This window comes from Pinus tabuliformis, chromosome 1_1 (assembly GCF_031772625.1).
Source record: "Pinus tabuliformis cultivar Carrire ecotype Pingquan chromosome 1_1, CPIR1, whole genome shotgun sequence".
Classification (NCBI taxonomy): Eukaryota; Viridiplantae; Streptophyta; class Pinopsida; order Pinales; family Pinaceae; genus Pinus; species Pinus tabuliformis.
The window spans coordinates 165,750,877-165,767,133 of NC_142297.1; positions in this window are offsets into that span (position 1 = coordinate 165,750,877).

A 16,257-nucleotide genomic window follows, 5' to 3' on the forward strand; every position below is an offset into this window, starting at 1 on the left:
ATGAACTTTAGAGGCCACCACGCGGATAGTATATAGCAAATTTGTCACTGTGCATAAAGCAGTTGTCCACCTATACCACTTAAGCAGAAGTGCGCGCAGACAAACCAAACTCTCAAAGACATTCACACTACTATTGCGCACATGTAATAATGGACAATGAGGTACAAGAGGGCCCCGGTTTACTTACACAAGAGGATGAAACCATAGGCTGAGCTAGACAAAGAATGGATTCAGATGTCAATCGGGAACTATGAGCAACTCCCACCACTCGTCACTAGAATTTACGCTTCCTATGGATGGTTGTTTAAGAGTCTGGATGTCATAGTGTGAACGAAAAAGATACCTTCCATTGAAACCCTTACCCAAGCCATGAGGAAGAACCAAGTCATGTTGGATGTCGACAAGTACATAGAGAATTTGATGTGCGAAGTCACCAGAGATGACTTGCAGCTCAGTGCAGAGAACAGGAAGAAGTACATTGATGGTCCAGCCACACTCAAGACAATGTTGTGCATGCTTCAGGATGAGCTAGAGAGATGTTTCAAAACCATATACCCAGAAGCCATGAAGGAGAGAGTTTTCTTTCAAGAAGAGATCACCAAATAGTACGAGGACACAATAGCGCAGTACCAAGCTTGGTATCAGTTCTTCACCGAAGATCCCCGTGAGGAGGTTACTAGGTTTGTCTTTCCCCAAGACCCCGAGTGATGTTGTTTGTCTTTTCAGACTGACTCAAGGCTACTTTTGTCCCACATGGGTATATGTGAAAATTATATTATTGTAAATATATTGTAAGTGAATATCCAAGTGTCATTAGTGGAATGTGAATAGTCACTGTGTAATGTGAAGAGTCATAAGGATAGTCCACAAGTCAAAGGGGAATGTCAAGGGTCACCCCACCCTTTGTTATATATAGAGCCTCATAACTCATAGTATAGGTTTTTGGGAGCCAAGATTTTGAATAGGGATTTCTTAGAGAAGGTTTGGAGAGTATTGTGACAAGCCTTAGCTTCACCACAACTTAGAGCGAGTACCTCTCTTGGGAGGAGTAGGCGGTGTTTATTGTAATGTTACACTATTGGGGCTCGTGGCTGTCAATGGTGTATGTATAGATGGAACTTTCACTTAATAATATGTAATAAAGCTAGCATGCTTTCATGCATATTTTGTTGTTTTAGTTGGATTACTTTGGTTTGTTTAGCAATGTATGTTATTTAACTTATGCATTTGTGTATGAACTATTTTGTATGCAATTGTATGGATCTTGTTGCGAACGTGTTGTTGGTTTAGCCCGTCACTTTGGATTGTGGATTATTATTTTTTCCATATTGTGATGTCATTTTTCTCATGTATTATTTTTCCCATTTGTGTGTTAGAACCCCCATGCATCTTTCTTGGCTCACTGAAATGTCACACACTTGCTTCTGACAAAGATATCACACTTACCTCTATGCGTTATTGCAATCAAGGCATTTCTTTACTACCCACTACTCGGACTACTACTCCAAATGGTATGAGGTCTAGTTGGGACTTCTTACTGGAGAGATCCCCTAACATGTTGGTGGGTCTAGCACCACCCACATTTTTTGGTGCTAGAAGGAGGGCTAGATGACAAGTTGAGTCCCCAAAGTCTGTAATGAATCTCTACACATCTTTCATGACTTATATTATAGTTAATCCTTTGACATGTTTGTCTCATGAATGTGTTTTTGAAATGTCATAGGATCTCTTTAATGACTTGTCATGTAACACATATGATGGTGAAGGTGGAGCAACTTTGCTTAGTCACGTAGTTGCCTTCATGGGTTTCCGTGAAAAGAATAAATCCAACCGGACGACATTGCCTTCTCGTTGTTCGCTTACACGCTCAGAGGGCATGCATTGCAATGGTGTGTCGCACTGCCCGCAACCTCCATTCACTCTTATGAACAAATGGTCGGGGAGTTGGCTCGTTCTTTATATTGCTATGATCACAAACCACCTAATAAAAAAATTATGGAATTATGGAAAGCACCTAATGAAACCCTTTTGCAATTTTGGGATTTCTTCTGTAACTTCGCTTTTCAAATCCCATAAGATGAAATTGATTGGAAATTTCTCAATGAAAGATTTCAATATCTTCCTCACATATATGAAAATTTGTTGTATTATAATCATTCGAACCCATCCTAGCTTACCTCAGTGTCAAAGCTTCTAAATCTAAGATAGACAAGGTTGTTGTCATAAGTGACCCTCTGTCCGCTTCTCATCAAACAAATATAGCTCTGTCGTGCGAGGTAACAGAAGCTGCAAACCCATTCGATGAACTTTCACATCCTCCCACCCCACCTACTATGGATACCTATGTAGATTTGGATTTCAAGCCTATTGGTTGTCACGTGAACTTGTTCCCTTAACCTATGTCCTCTAATTTTATTTCTCTTCTAGAATGTATTGTGTTGTGTTCTCCCGTTCCAGACTCCACATTCGTTGTTCATGAGGATCAAGTTGTCATCGGAGTTGGTTTTGAGAAGCTAATCTGCACTGTCATTTATGATGAGTATGTGTGGGAATTTGAAGAAGAACCTACGACGAAGGATGACCTCCTTCCGTCCACACCTCATCTGTTGTTTCTTGACATTTTTTATGATTCTACCATTTCTGATTTGTCTTGTCAAAATTCATCCATGGATGTTCTTACTTCTGATCATTCACAGAAATCATCGGATGTTAGCCCATCATTAGATTATGGAGAGGACACATATTTCTCTCTGAATCTACCCTATCAATCATCTTTTCGTTATGAAAATTCATAGGGTGAACCTTCTTGTTTCTCATCAACCCCTCTATATGATTCGTCAGATCATGAGGATGTCGATGAACATCTCAAATTTTATGATCATGGTTGTGATCTCTTTACTCCATTAAATCATGATGTTGATTCATTTGTTGTTGATATTTATAATCTATGAGTCTTTGATGATCTACCTGATGATGAAGTGGAAACCCCTCAAGATGTCAAGGTACTTCAGCCCGAGATGATGGTTATGTCAGGTCCTCGTCGTCTTGAGGTCAGTTCCACTCCCAATCAGAAATCTATTGAAATACCCAGGCTCCTCATCACTCTCCTCTTTGCATTGAAGATCAATCTGGTCTACAGATTTTACATCCTACACCAAAATAACATGATCCCATTGCTCATGCATTATAGGAATCATACACAACAAGCACTCTTATTAAGCGAAATTTGTATTCCTTTTTCATGTTTTCTCATTTGTCATTGTCAAAAGAGTGTATGTGCTCATGGTATACAAACAGTGCGTTGCAACAGCATGGTACATCCGCAGAGTGTTTGTCTTACACTTTTACTTTTTGCTTTTCTGTGGATGCATTCAAAATTTGAGCGTGTTGGTATTCATTGTCTTATCATCATTGTGTGTTGGTTTACTTGTATATAATGATTTTAAACCATGCCTTCACCAACATGGGTCAACCAATGCACCGATGGCTTCATTGGAAATATCACTTCACGTGAGTAGGCCCATGCACTGTTTAGTTTACGAGTAGGAGTAGTGTTTTCTTTCCTTGCATGCTTTGCATTGCTTGCATGTTTTGCTTTTCTTAGTTGGTTTTCTTTCGTTTACTTCTATTCTTTTCTTGTTTCTTTCCTTGCTTGTTATGCATCCGTAGGATTAGCTTCACATGAAATCTTGTTTGGCTCTTGAGACAAGTAGGGTGAAGTACAAGAGGACTTGTACATCCATCAACAATTAGTTATCCATTGTCCTCTCTCTTTAAGAAGCTCTTGCTGTGTTCAGTTGATGATACCATGATGGAAAATATGTTTTGTTCAGAATGAGTCTTGGTGAAAACACAACGCTTTCACTTTTCTCTAGTACCGCCTACTCTAATCAGTTTTTCTATATTCGGTTAACCCTTGTTAGCTCAGTCAAGTAGATTAAGGTGAGGGGAGGAACCTTAACACGTATGTCATAGGTATATATAACATACTCCTCTGAAGGGACAATCTCTTATGCTCTCAATAAGTCTAGATCCCTCTTCTGCCCAATGAAATAAATAAGTGCATATGCATAGTTCTCTGAAGAATGAAAAAATAAAATAAAGCAGAAAGAAGAGAAATGCTTCTTGCACTGAGAGGTGATGCAAGTAACTCCACTGGGGTACTGGCCAAGCTCACTGGCAGTGGAGCAATGCTTGTGTTCCTGCATGACTTTGCCGGGGTACTTTCCAGGCCTATTGGCAGTGGAGCAACACTAGAGATAAAGCGAAAACTTTGATATTCATATTACTTGTGCATCAATATACCCCTCTTCCCCAATAGAAACAACTTAGTTAACTTGGCTTGGTATGTGTGCTAACCAATGAAGAGAATGACAGGGACTATATCTTTTTAAGTCAATCTAGTGAGGAAGCCATGACAATCAAAGAATCGAACAATACTTCCGGAGGAGTTAGAATCGCTTTACACGAAACAAGGTCCATACAGAGAGTTGGAGTTATACTAGTGTGTCACCAATGTTGTAGTGGCTACAACCACCCTCGAAAATTTTCCCTTCGCTTTGTTTTGGAGCCTCCCTCTTCAAAATCTGAGTAGCTTGTCTTACATTGCTCAGGTACCTGTGTTTCATTCAAGTTTATATTTCCCTTTGCAGTTTGTGTTTTCTTACTTGCTCTATTGAATAACCACAAGCTAAACGTGTGACTCAGTTTGCATTTGGTTCTTACGTTGTCTTGACAAACTATGCAATCCTAGAGGGCAGCTTCCCTTGCTCTCAATAATTACACAAAGTAACTCAGCAGTTAGCCTTGCTCTCCAGAATTGTGCAGAGCATCCCAACTTTGAGCTTCATCTCATAAATTTCAAAGATCCAGCTAATAGCTTGTCTTCAGCTGGGAAATTACATAAAGAATTGGAGTCCGCTAGAGCCACTCAGCCCATGAATTGCACAGAAGCATTCATTCAACCATTGTCTGATGCATGTGTCAACAAGTTGCCCAGTTCCCTCTAGATTTGCACAATTTATCAATGCATGCATGGCGGCCTTTCCCAAAAAACAAAAAGAAAAAGGAAAAAGGATCCATAAAAAATAAGGATCTAGTTTTAGCACTAGGAGTTACACTCAAGTCATTTTTAGAAAATTCCCACTGCATGTCTCTTTTTCCTAGATTTTTGGCATGCACATCATAAACCTTGAATCTACCAAATATATTTAATGGATAACAAAGAGATCATTCTACATATTAAATCTTGGAGCTCTGGCATTCATGAGGCATCTATGAACCTTCGGCACAGTCAACGCAACTTTTCTGGGTAAGTTGTTTTTTCAAGTCTTTTACTACTTTTTCTATCGCTTTTGTTTTCTTGGCTTATGTGAGAATTTTTGTTGCATGTTTTAATGAGCGAACATTGTCGTTTTTATTTTTTGTAACTTGTAAAAGTGTTGTTTAAAGTTTTGCATTGTCTTTCTTAATCGTCACATGCATAACATTGTTTTTGCACTAACACTCGTCGTTGTGATGACTCTCCCCACCAACTTCATTTTTCATCCATTTGAATAATTCCTTCATTGGCTTTGATTGCATGCATGATCATTCAATCCTATTTACACCATCCTTCGCTCATGCATTCATATCTACTTGTTTCCAAGTCTCCCTTGGGAAGATCTAGGTTTCCTTCACTCAGATCTAGCTTTTCTCGACATGCACTATGCATTCCTGGATCTCAAGGCTCTATGTTGGCTCTAGGAATTGTGTAGATGTTTCCTATCACTCGCCTCCATCTATGCTCTGTAAATTTCTAGGAGACAGTGCTTAGTCTTTCCCATTAGGATTGCACAATGCACAGTCTTAGCTAGCAATCAAGCTAGACTAAACTGTTCATTGCACAGTTCCATTCCACAGCTAGCCTCACTGGGCTACACTTTGGGTAGTTCCAATTAGAAGCACATCTCATTGGCAGCTAGGATTGCACAATGCGTAGTTCCAACTGACAGTCCCTCGCCTATGAGATTCACTACTACATAGTCTTTCTGAGTAGTGACCTAATTTGTTGCATTATTGATCCTTGAAGTGCTTTTTGTTTTTTAAGCTGACATTTTATTTCCGTGAGTGTTTGCTCTATCTCGAGGTACATCATTTTTTGAGCAGTCTCTCAACAGTACATGCATCATGGTTTTCAAAAGAGTTGGACCAATGAACATTGTAGATAGCGGTAATTGAGACGTGGTTGAATAGGTGCCAATGAACTTGTCCATTTATGCAGACACACAGTTGTTCATAGAGAAGGACATCAAGATCACATGGCAGGAAGTAAATAACATATTTGTAGCTAGTTTCTAGGAGATCTGGAAGATTGAAAAGTCTATGTCAACATTCACAAGTCAGGCTTGAACAGGGTTGCATTCAGGTACCCCTCATTCCTGTGCATAGACATAATTCACTGGATTGTCTCACATACTGATATTGAGATGATGACATTGAGCAATACCATTGGAAGATAGCTTGCCACCTTCGAGTCAGAAAACTACCATCATATGTATCACTTTCCGCAGTTGATGAACTACATGGATGCACTTTACTTCACTCCCAACCGTAATGTAAACACTAGAGACATCATGAAGCATTGGGTAAAATAGACATCAAAGTTCAGGACGACACCCAACCATGTCTACAAGAATAAGTCACTTAGGAAGGCTTACCAACTCCTGGTCATCTTCGCATGTCGCTTGTATGGTCCAGAGAGCACAGGGAACTTCCCACAGAGTTGGGTTCTTATGTTAGATAAATTGGAAAATGAAGGAAGGCCTTTCAACTGGTCAGACATGTTGGCTCTTCAGCTGAAAGTGAATGTGTCTAATACTCTAAATCCACCTAAGGATGGACGAGCAAGATTCTTTATGTTTGTGTACCTACTTGATGCAATCTATGCCCAATAGCAGTTCCCTCGCATGGGTTGGACATGGAAACCATCAAAGGATGTTGTAAACATTTATTGCAAGTTTTTCTTTGAGTGTAGTTATCGAGAATTCATGGCAAGGTTGTCTAACCACTTCATCCGCCCATTGTATAGGATAATATTTGAACAGGATCCACCTTTCATGTCTGAATAAGTGACATAGGCATTGCTTCACATTTCAGATCGGTATGCCTTACCTAGTGGCACCTTCATGGGGATGTTTGGCATGGAGAAGCCTCCACATGAGCTACCGATGTTTGCCACAGACAATTGGTCATGCAAGAGGTTTCATACCACATCTCCATAGGGTTATCAACAGGACTTCATAGGAAGAAGAAGGCACCATGGCCCACTCTTCCTTTTCAAATTGGGTTGTACGAGATCCGTACCTTGAAATATGCGGATGTCGAGGCCGAGGAATTGAAGAAGTTTGGATTCGGCACCAATAGCTTCAATATGTATGATCCCCACTACATATGTAAGAACCATTGTGCGAAGTACCACCCATGGATCCACAAGACATGTCATTGGCTAAAGGAAGATCCTTGGAGGTATTTCTATAACTTCTCTAGGCTCAATGAGTTGGTCAGCATAGTCTTAGAATGGAAAGTAGCATTGTAGGAAACATCACCACAGGAAGCAACAATGATAGCAGCAGTGAGCACCAAACTGGCACAAGACAAAGCTAAGAGGAAGATTGCCGAGAGTGTAGAAGCTAAGGAAAGCTACAAGCTCAAAGAAAATACTCTTGTTCAGAAAGTAGTTTTGGAGATATAGGAGAAGAGGAAACTCTATGAAAGGAGAGTAGAATGGAAGAAGAGAGAGAAGCAAAGGTTGGAGGATACAGAGAGGAGATTGCAGGAGATCTAGAAGAAGCTAAAAGTAGAATAAGAGCTTAGGAGGAGAGAAAGGGAAGAAAGGAAAAAGCAGGAACATGAATAAGGACAAGGCGCACTGACAGAGAAAATTGCATAGGTACAAGTCGAGGAAGGAGTGAAGCCAACAGATGATGAACAGGGTGAACAGGTGTAGGTTCAAGAACTTGCTCATTAGGTTGAGTAGTTGGTTGAGGCAACAAACATGGAGATAGAACAGGAGCTAAAGGACCATGACATCAATCTCATGTTGAGGGAATCCGATGTCGCACCATAGTCTCTGCCACCTCCAAAATCAAAACCAGTCCTGAGCAAGCAAGGAGAAGTTGTTCTCCTTAATGATGATATAGAGACGGATGTGTATAATCTGGCATTTGACGAGTCACAACAGAGGATTGTATAGGCATGAATAAAGTGTCTCTTGGATGATCACACATCACCTACCCACACAGAAGAAAGGGTGATTGTACCAGATGTTAGAAGACATCGAATTGCAATGGCTGAGGCTCCAAAGGCCTATGCAAAAGCCACGAGTTTGAAGGTCAAGTTATTGATAGCAAAGAATGATCGAATGGAGAAGGATTTACAAGTGGTCAGGTAGAGAACAGAGAAATTTGAAGGATCCTCCATGACAGACATATAGAAATAAATAGTGCTGGAGATCTCAACTTTGGAGGCCACCATGCAGACAATGTACAATAGATTTTTCACTGTGCACAAAGAGGTTTTCCATCTATATGGCTTTCAGTAGCAATGCACGTAGACAACCCAAACTCTCAAAGAAATTCACACTACTATTGCACACATGAAAGAATGGACAATGAGGTACAAGGGGGCACCTCTTTACTTGCAAAAGAGGATGAAGCCATAGGCTGAACTAGACAAAGCACAAATTTTGATGTCGATCTGGAACTATGAGCATTTCCCTCCACTCATCACTAGCATTGAGGCTTCATATGCATAGTTGTTTAGGATTCTAAATGTCATAGTGCAGACACACAAGATACCTTCCATTGGAACCCTCACCTAGGCCATGAGGAAGAACCAAGTCATGGTGGATGTAGACAAGTACATAGATCAGTTGATGCGTGAAGCCACCAGTGATGCCTTGTAGCTCAGTGCAGAGAACATGCAGAAGTACATTGGTGGTCCAGCGACACTCAGGACAATGTTGCTCATGCTTCAGGATGAGTTGGATAGAGGTTTCAGAACCATATACCCAGAAGCCATGGAGGCAAGAGTTCTCTTTGACAAAGACATCACCAAAAAGTATAGGGACACAATAGCGCAGTACCAATCTTGGTATCAATTCATCACTGAATATCACTGCGAGGAGGTTACCGAGTTGGTCTTTCCCCATGACCCTGAGCAATTTTGTTTTCCTTGTGAGGTTGACTCAAGCCTATTTTGTCCAACATGGGTATATGTTGAAATTGTATTATTGTAAATATATTGTAAGTGAAATTCCAAGTGTCATTAGTGGAATGTGAATAGTCACCATGTAATATTTAGAGTCATGAGGATAGTTCAAGGGTCAAAAAGGAATTTCAAGGGTCACCCCACTCTTTGTTATATGTAGAACCTCATAACTCACAGTACAAGCTTTTCAGAGCCAAGATTTTGGCTAGGCATTATTGTTATGAGTCTCGGCTTCTCCACAACGTAGAGCGAGTACATCTCTTTAGAGGAGTAGATGGTGTTGATTGTAATGTTCCACTATTGGGGCTAGTGATTTTCAATGGTGTATGTATGGATGGAACTTTCACTTAATAATATATAACAGAGCTAGCACATTTTCATGCATATTTTTTATTGTAGCTGGACTATTCCACTTGCTTTAGCAATGTATGTTATTTAACTTACACGATTTCGTACGAACTATTTTGTATGCAGTTGTATGAATCTTGTTGCAGACGTGTTGTTGGTTTAACTCACCACTTTGGATTATGGACTATTCTGCTTTCCATCTTATGATGTCATTCCACTCGCGTGTTCCTTTGAGGTTGAATACTATTACAAGATTATAACAGACACAATTTATTTTCCCCTCTATTTGTTAGAACCTCCATGTGACTCACTTGGCTCGCTACGAGGTCACACACTTTCTTCTGACAAAGATATCACACTCCCTTTGAGAGTTATCGCAGTCAAGGCATTTCTTTACTGCCCACTACTGGGACTCCTACTCCAAACGGTTTGAGGTATAGTTGGGACTTCTTACCATGGATATCCCCTCACATGTTGGTGGGTCCAATAACGTCAATAGAAGGATATATTCGTTTCTTTGTATCTGAAAAACAAACACAATGGGTCAATGTTGGGAAAATTATTGAGAGCGGGGTATGAATCAGTATTTACAACTCAATAAGCTTTTCAATTTCATATCCATATTCTTTTACTCAGCTTTACTAAAGGGAACCCACGTATGTATGCAACTGCTATGTAGAAAACTAGTGTATATCCACTAAACTTACTTTTTAGTTAATTCATGATTTATTTAACTTGAGCGAGTGTATCAGTACCTCATTAAGCATTAATTAAATTGAAACAATGTGTAGTAACAATAGAATAAACCATCACACATAAGCAATAAATCAACACACATGAACACCAAGATTTTTAGGTGGAAACCCAATGTGGGAAAAAAACCATCGTTGTTGTCATCTCTGTCTGCTTTTTATTATAAATAAAAAATTCTTACAATCTTGTACTGGCACACACTCATACCAGCACGTAGACACCCACCTGTAGAAGGCTACAACCTTCTCTCATTCTCCAGCACCCAATGGAAGGGAGCTCCAACCCCTTGATCTTGTTTACCTTCACCCACCGAAAGGGAGCTCCAACTTGCTCAAATCATTTAGCAACTACCATTGGATGGAAGCTTTGACTTCCTCATTGAATTTCCAGCCCTCAACACCTCCATGGACCACATTTCATAAATTTTCATGTTGGATCCACCTCACACAAAACATCACAAGTTTTAGGCCGCGTTTCATCAAATTTTCATACTAGACCCACTATCATCATTTAAGACCAATACCAAATATTGAACCAACTGAATCCACCAATCACTATATCAACTGAATCAGCCAATCACTAAATCAACTAAAACACAAATTAATCAACTTATTCTCAAACAACCATAACAGTTAGATCACTGTAACCAAAATAGGGAACCCAAACACTGCATCAACTGAAATCATAGATCAATAAAATATCATAATATATATGTTACTTTACCATAGAAAACCCGTGTGCATACGTGAATTCCTTGCAACATACTCGCATACAGAACTCAAAACCTTGAACCCTGAAACTGAACCATTGTCACTTTGATATAATACTAGATCATACACATATCCACTGCATCATTTTGAAATAATCACAGAACGATCACTAATCTTCAATGAGAAACAACTAATAACATTATCATTCTTCAACATATCAATATTCAATCAAGACATAACTGTTAAGCCGAGATCATCAAGTAAGACTTCATTGACAGACAACAAAAACACAAAAAAGATTGATTAAACTAATCAAACATATTTTCCACAAAAACCCTAGCTTCTATACGTGCTTTCCTCAAAACATTTCCGCATGTATAAGCGTTTTTAAAAAAACAAATCAGCGTATAGATCTGAATATATACACAACTTACCAGTATTAAACATGTGTGTGTACATCCCTTTCAGGTCATCAAAGCCACGTACAGATTTGCAATTACTAGCACAAACCTTTGTTGCATCACATAACTTCTGACATACCAAGATCTTGGCATACACAGAAAAAATCACACATCAAAACACTATCATCATTGATAGAATCAACCCATAATCAAAATAGTCATCTCAGATATATTCGATCTTATCCATCATCAAGTTCACGAGTACATATTTCCTTTTATATCAAACAAATCAATAATAGCCCATTACATGAACACTTGCTTAAGATCTAACTATTCAGGAAATATTCATCACTTGCATGCATCAAACACTTTGATCTTCATCTCCTCATATAGCTTATCCCTTAGACAATATCACAGGTCAAAACATACTAGTGCTAATGGTATTCTTGGATGGGATCAAATATCCGTTTTTGGGCTCAATACCATGGTAAAGACCCTTGGTATTTGGAATACCATGGTGTGGAATATGTATGCACATTTTCTTCTTCATACCCACATGTGTACATGGATTTTCATTATAAAACTCACATATACTCTACTTTGCTTCACCAAACATGCGTATACTTCTTCAAAATTTATCTTTATCATTCTTCTGTCTCTGAATTGATAATCCTTTTGTGTAACATGTAGACATATCCTCTTGACATCTACATCAAGTAGGTTTCTATCAAAGGACAACTCATCAAGTAGGTAGCCATCAAGGACAACACATTAGTCCTAATGCCAACAATCCCCCCCTCTAGACATGATGGCTACCACTTTGGTGTTTGGTCACCATAATGTGCAAATACGTATAAAACACGTCAAGCTAAACACCAATATTTTCAAACACCAAGTTAGTCTCCCCACTTTAAATAAAGGGAAGAGTGTTTACCAATGTTGAATGTAGGCTTCTCTCTTGAGCATTGTTGAACATCTGAGTAACACTAAATACTGACCATGCTCCCCCAAAGCACATGTTGAAATTTCTAAAGGATGTATAATGAAGTACATGACTCCATGATGCAACTAAATATGAATTTTCCTATTGCCAAGGACTCAAACTTACATCAATCACCCAATCACAATGGGTTTACATATTTGACTTCATTATTACATCAACCACCCAATCACAATGGGGTTACAAATTACATATCATGCCCAAAACGACTTGACCACAATAGTCCATACATTACTAAATTTGACAATGATTACATCATAGGTCCTTACATGACCTTTACATCAAATGAAAAGCATGACATGTATAGCCAACACCAAAGACCACTATAGTGAGGTAGCAAGACCAAGATAGTCTTCAGCGGCCATCATATACTACGTAGGATTTGCACCATGAGCATTTGTTAGCAGCAACATGCACATTTTCATCATCAATTTGCAAGATAAGGTAATGTAGCATTAATACCATCAACTTGTGACCAATTATGCCATGTCTCCTGCAGTAACCTTTAGGAGATATCTTCATGAAATCCTATAGTAACGCCATTTTCTTCATGCAAGAAGAACTATAACACTAACGCCACTTCATCAAGTGTTATTCCACCAATATGCAACTCAAACAAACATCGTAATCAGCTACTCATCCCATATGCTTTATCCATGATAGCATCATTATCAACGATATATACATGTTCTTTCCACAACTAATAAGCATCAAGCATGATCAGCAACTCATGCATCATCATTCAAGAACTTCAACAACATAAGAAACATCACCATTGATAAGAATCACTATGTATGAAGGAATTCTAAAGAAAACATAATGCCAATAATGCATTATTAGAAGCATATCAAATGATCCACCTGAACCTATACCAATAGTTCACTGTCATGTCTTATCATATCATCTCATATATCAGTAAGAAAATAAAAGTACTTTCATTAATAAGTTATCCATCAAGCCTATCAACAACTTACAAAAGCCAAAACCACTTCTAAATAGCCTCAACAAACTGTAACCATCAACCATTAGAACATTAAAGCCAAATAATAATTGATTGAAGCATATCATAGCCTTTTTCTGAGCATGTCTCACATTTTTTTCATCGTAGCAAAATATAAACGATTGTTCATATTAGAACTCACATATACATATGACTTGTCTTCATAGGATCTGGATACAGAAAGTGAAATATTGAAACTTCACAACTTCAACTCCCCCTGAGCTTGTACTCTCTATGTCAGTTCACTACTACGACATCTTATTCACTGTTAGTAATGTAAGAAATCATGAACATCAAAAGAAACCATGGGATTCATCATCAAGACGCATTTGTATTACTCCCCTTGAACTTGAAGAATCAACAGAGTGATGAAGCAAGGCCCATTCCTAATTTATGTCTGAGATATTCAAATGCATCAGTTGGAAGAGGTTTTGTAAATATATCAGCAACTTGTTCTTTTAGGGAACATATTCCAGTTTGACCTTTTACTCAATCAACTTTTCTCTTAGAAAATGATATTTAATTGGAATATGCTTGGTTTGGAGGGCATAAGAGGATTTTTTGAAATACTAATGGCACTTGTATTATCACATACAATGGAAATGGGTGGAGAAAAATTGATTTGAATATCCTACACTGTTTGCATCATCCAGAGAAGTTGTGCGCAACAACATGAAACAACAAATTTTTCTTCTGTAATAAATAAAGAAATTTAACTTTGGGTTTTGTTGAACCATGATACCAAGTGGGGCCCCATATAGAATGCTCCTCCACTAGTGCTTTTTCTATCATCAACGTTTCCTACCCAATTTGCATTTGTATAAGCATGAAGATTAATATCTGCATCTTTAGGATACCATAAACAAAAGTCTTGAGTGCCTTGTAGATATTTGAAGATTTTTTTGACTACCTGAAGATGAGTTTCCAATGGATTAGCTTTAAATGTTCCAACAATCCCAATTGCATGCATGATATCTGGTGTTCCTACTTTAAGATAAAGTAGACTTTCGATCATGGATATGTATTCTGGTTGGTTGACTAGGGGAGAATCATCATGCAAACTGAGACTACATCCTGTCACCATGGGTCTTCAGATAGGTTTGCAATCTTCCATTCCATATTTCTTCAGAATTTTCTTGAGGTACTTTGTTTGTGAGAGAGATGCCATTCTTGGCTTGTTGTACTTGTAAACCAAGAAAGTATGTTAGTTCACTAAATAAATACATTTAAAATTCTTACAGCATGACAAAATCAAACCTTTCACTCATGGATTCTTCATTGATACCAAATATGATTTCATCCACATAAACCACAACAATTAGAAGTTTACCATCATCCACATTTATATATAGGTTGCTATCTGCAAACCCCTTAGTGAAGTCTTGTTGTTGAAGATACATGTCAAGGTGATAATACCATGCACGAGGCGCTTGATTTAGCCCATATAATGCCTTCTTATGTTTGCAAACAATGTTTTCATAATTTCCTAGAATAAACACTTCAAGTTGTTCAATATAGTCTTCTTCTTCTAGGTTCTCATTTAAAAATACAGATTTATCATCCATTTGATAGACTTTGACATGGTGAAATCTTGGAAAGGAAAAAAACATTCTTATGGCTTCAAGTTTGGCTACAGGTGCAAATGTTTCTTTAAATTCTATTCCTTCTTGTTGAGCATAACCTTTGCAAATGAGTCTTGCTTTATTTATAGTTACTTCTCCATTCTCGTTCAATTTATTTTTGAATACCCATTTTGTCCCAATAACATTCTTATCATGAGGTCTATGAACTAATTCCCAAGTGTGATTCTTTTCTATTTTTTCAATTTCTTCATTCATAGACTTAACCCAACATTCATATTTTCTAGCTTGATTCACACTTTGTGGTTCAATTGTGGGTGTTAAGCCTAGATGACTAGCAGTTCCAGCAAGAGAGCTTCTAGTTTGTTTTCTAGTTTCCTTACCACCTAGAATGTGAGATTTTGGATGACTTTCCTGAACATACCTTGATGGAGTATTTTCTGGTGCTTTTGTACGTCACTTCCTTCATCTTAAGCTTCATTGATTCTTTCTTCCACATTTTCTGGCTTGTTGTAGAAGTATATTTGGCATCTACTAGTGCTTAATTTTATACATGTGGATGCTTCATTTTATACATGCGGATGCTTCATTTTATACATAAACACACATGAACACTAGGATTTTTAGGTGGAAAACCAATGTGGGAAAGAAACCACCATTGTTGTCGTCTTTGTCTTCTTTTTATTATAAAGAAAAACTTCTTACAATCTTGTACCGGTGCAGACTCATACCAACACCCCGGAACCCACCTACAAAAGGTTACAACCTTCTCTCATTCTCCAGCACCCACAGGAAGGGAGCTCCAACACCCTCATCTGATTTACCACCTGCCACTAGAAGGAAGCTTTGAATTCCTCGTTGAAGGCTCCAACCCTCAACACCTATGTGGACCATGTTTCATAAATTTTCATCAAATTTTTAGGCTAGACCCACTATCATCATTTGAGACCAATTCCAAATACTGAACCAACTAAATTAACCAATCACTGAATCAAATGAAACCCAAATCAATCAAATTATTTTCAAACAACTAGAATAGATAGGTCACTTTAACCAGAATAATGAACCCAAACACTATATCAACTTACTGAATCAAATGAAAGCACATATCAATAAAATATCAAAATATATATGCTAATTTACTGTAGCAAACCTGTGTGTATACATGACTTCCTTGAAGCATACTCGTGTACATATCTCAAAACATTGAACCCTA